This window comes from Corylus avellana, chromosome 2, assembly GCF_965113065.1.
Source record: "Corylus avellana chromosome 2, dhCorAvel1.hap1.2, whole genome shotgun sequence".
In the NCBI taxonomy this organism is placed as follows: domain Eukaryota; kingdom Viridiplantae; phylum Streptophyta; class Magnoliopsida; order Fagales; family Betulaceae; genus Corylus; species Corylus avellana.
Window position 1 is genome coordinate 11,925,884 of NC_142491.1, and position 2,429 is coordinate 11,928,312.

Genomic DNA, 2,429 nt, shown 5'->3' on the forward strand with positions numbered 1-2,429 from the left:
ATTTGGAATCTGATAAGAATTCATAATCTCAACAAATCAACCAAGAGAGAGAGAGAGAGAAAGAGAGAGAGTGGTGAATAGATGCATGCCCCATTATCTTAGTTTCAGTACCAAGAAAAGCTACAGATATACATAAACAATCAAGTAAATCACCAAATTGTAATAACCAACTGAAAGTACTAACTACATCAAATATTTGAACTAGTTTAAATAAACACATCAAACAATCTAATTAACAATTAACTCCGAAAACCGCAGGTCTTCAACAACCTCTATTTCATACCATATTGAGTCAGGAGTAGCACCAAAAAACATAACCCCCAAAGTTTCAGCAAAGATGGCACATTTTCTAGTAGGTTTCCTTGCTATATATCTCCTCAGTTCCGAATCATAGCTGCAAGTATAAATGCTTTTAAGATTTGGAATTTGTTACTTTGAAAGATAGTAGAGAACCATAGGAGAGAGACAGAGACAGAGGTAAACAAATAGAAAACCTGCAAATGCTGCAATCAGCATTCAGCCCATTATATTAGCTTGATTGGTCTTCTTTTGTAAATATATCTCTATATATATTTTCCTGTGAAAGCAATACACTATATGTAAGGTGGGAGGAAAAATCAAAGAAAGATCTAGATTCAAATTAAAGCAACCAAAGTCCCAACTAAAAAAATATATAAATTTCGTATGTATGACATTTCATACAACTATTAATGGGTTTATTGCTCATACACCTCACAGAAAATCACAGTAAGACCACTTAAGACAAAACTATTAAACAAACACTCTTGAGTTCTAAGCGGAAAAGGTTTAAAAAAAACAGAAAATAAGTAAATTAATGGAACTAACTTAAGTAATAACTTGTCACAAACAGAAATGTTCTGCTTAAGAGGAAAGCAGGCCAAAAAGTAAACAATTAATTTTGCTCTTTATTTCTAGAGAAAATGTTTGTTATCAAACAAATGGTTCTAAAAAAACAAATTAAGAGCTCTGTATAAAGGCTTTTGGAGCATATGGAAAAGCCAATGGAAAATGTCCAATGATGTTCAATGTCATCAAAATAACTTTGGCCTATGCAATGGCTTAGCTCATTAGTAATCTCCTAGGCAATTGCAAGGACAACTTTATACTTGCAATATCATCATTCGATGCACTTATGTAAAACTTTTGAATATTAACAATCGAAGCGCCAGAAGACATATCACTCACTACTATCTTTTTAGAGGCACACTCAAGAATAACTCTTTCTAATGAGTAACCCCATGAACATTTTGAATGGCCATCTATAATATATTATACAATGAAAAATTGGACAATAATTATCTTCCAACTAGCAGATGTAGTTTTCCAGCGTAACCCAATAAATCATAGCAGTACATCTATCAAAACAAATACTAGAAACCCAACCACATATTTACATAAAAAAATGAGATACAAGTACAAAAAATTTTAAGTACTAGTAGCAGTTAATAATAGGAAATAGAAGCTTACCAAGCAAGGCTCAAGCCCAAAGAACCCAGTAGTGTAAGTCATCCTCTTTCATTTGGCATCTACAGCATTATCAACAAGTACAAAAACCATCCCATCTTTTTTTCGGTAAAAAAAAAAAAGAAAAGCTGAAAAAGAAGACAAGAAACCAAAATTAAAGAAAACCAAACGTTTGGATACCAATTCCCGTGTAGGGGCCAATCTGTGCTTTGTCCCACTTGTCAACGTTCAATCCTCCTTGATAGTGTTAGTTCTTGTGTTGGCTTAATTCAGTTCCAAAATGCAGAGGCTACTGTTCACGAGCTCAAACACTGATATAGAATGCTCAGAATCCAATCTCCACCGTTCATAATGTAGATTCATGTGTTATGAACGTCCCTGCAAAATTTCAGCTCAATCGGACCACAAACGCCCATCGATCGGGGCTGTTGATCAAGACTGGACAGCATTTCCAGAATGCTGTTTCACCCATGTCCGGACATGCCTTCCCCGGGTCCGGACCTCATTTCCAGAAACTCAAATTTTGCTCCGCAAAGCTGTGTCCGGACAGCCCATTAACATGTCCGGACACCCCGTAAGTTTTAGGCCCAAAAACATGATTTTAAGTGGGTTAGGTCTAGGGTTTTGTCGGAGATATATATACATCATTATAGAAGAGAGAAGTACGAATTTTCACCCCCAGAGAGTTCGTCGGAGGCTGTGCTAAGAGAGATCATATGTGGTGAGCGTTAAAGTGAATCTCTTAAAGTTTTAATTATTCCTTTGATAAATCTACGGTTGAGAAGTCTATCGGAAGGGTCCGGTAAAGGAGAATCACGTTGAAGAAGATTGTGAGCGCGGAGACGAGTTGTAGGCTTGTCGATCTTACAGAGCCAAGGTCTTGCAAAGGGTTGTAAGTGTTCCTAGTGTCTGTAATCTCTGGATAATCTTTTGATAGTGATTTC

General features: G+C 36.1%; 1 long non-coding RNA gene across 1 annotated transcript; it reads right to left on the reverse strand.

Annotated features, from left to right (window-relative positions):
* Positions 1-318: 318 nt before the first annotated feature.
* LOC148587313 (uncharacterized) lies at positions 319-1,598 on the reverse strand. Its single transcript, XR_015911502.1, has 3 exons — positions 1,489-1,598; positions 495-577; positions 319-394 (listed from the first exon to the last, which is right to left on the reverse strand). It is a non-coding gene; the product is annotated as an uncharacterized LOC148587313 (long non-coding RNA).
* Positions 1,599-2,429: the final 831 nt, after the last annotated feature.